At 45.4% G+C, this 626-nt stretch overlaps 1 pseudogene; it reads left to right on the top strand.

Moving 5' to 3' along the window:
• The first annotated feature begins 261 nt into the window (after window positions 1-261).
• On the top strand, window positions 262-377 carry LOC112484627 (annotated as a pseudogene).
• Window positions 378-626: the final 249 nt, after the last annotated feature.

Genomic DNA, 626 nt, shown 5'->3' with positions numbered 1-626 from the left:
GCAGCCTGGCCGTCTTGCAGATGACGAGGCATAGAAAACAAGTATTGTAAGGAATGTGATCACCTTCGCTTTCTTTCCATAGATTTTTAACTAAAATACAGTAATCGTCATAGACCTACTTTCTATCAAATCTGTCTTTGGCCAAAAGGAAATAGAGGCCAAGACAAAGTTTACTAAATAAGAATAATAGGGAACGGTGAGCACGTCTGCTTTACACACAGAAAGTCCTGGGTTCGTGCCCCAGTGGAGCCACAGTCCATGGTCTATGGCCATGACGCCCTGAACAAGCCCGATGTCTGATCTCGGCAGCTAAGCAGGGTCGGGCCTGGTTAGTACTTGGATAGGAGACCACCTAGGAAGACCAGGTGCCGTAGACATAAGTAATTAAAAAAGAAGAAGAAGAATAGTAAATGAGGCCTCATCGTGCCCCACCTGCTAAGGACAGCCCATGTGAATCTTTCCTTGGTAATGACGTATCATTTAAACCCAAAACAGTTCCTTCTTGTAACTAAGCACATAAAGGAATGAGACTCACAGCAATATCCAGAAACGTCGTTTCCAGGTGGGACATTAAAATGGCCGGGTGACTTGAAGAGCCATTGATGGTGGCCACCGCTTACCGAGAA

Source organism: Pteropus alecto, unplaced genomic scaffold (assembly GCF_000325575.1).
Source record: "Pteropus alecto unplaced genomic scaffold, ASM32557v1 scaffold17, whole genome shotgun sequence".
In the NCBI taxonomy this organism is placed as follows: Eukaryota; Metazoa; Chordata; class Mammalia; order Chiroptera; family Pteropodidae; genus Pteropus; species Pteropus alecto.
The sequence above is the reverse complement of the archived record's forward strand: the minus strand, read 5'-3'. Positions and strand labels throughout refer to the sequence as shown.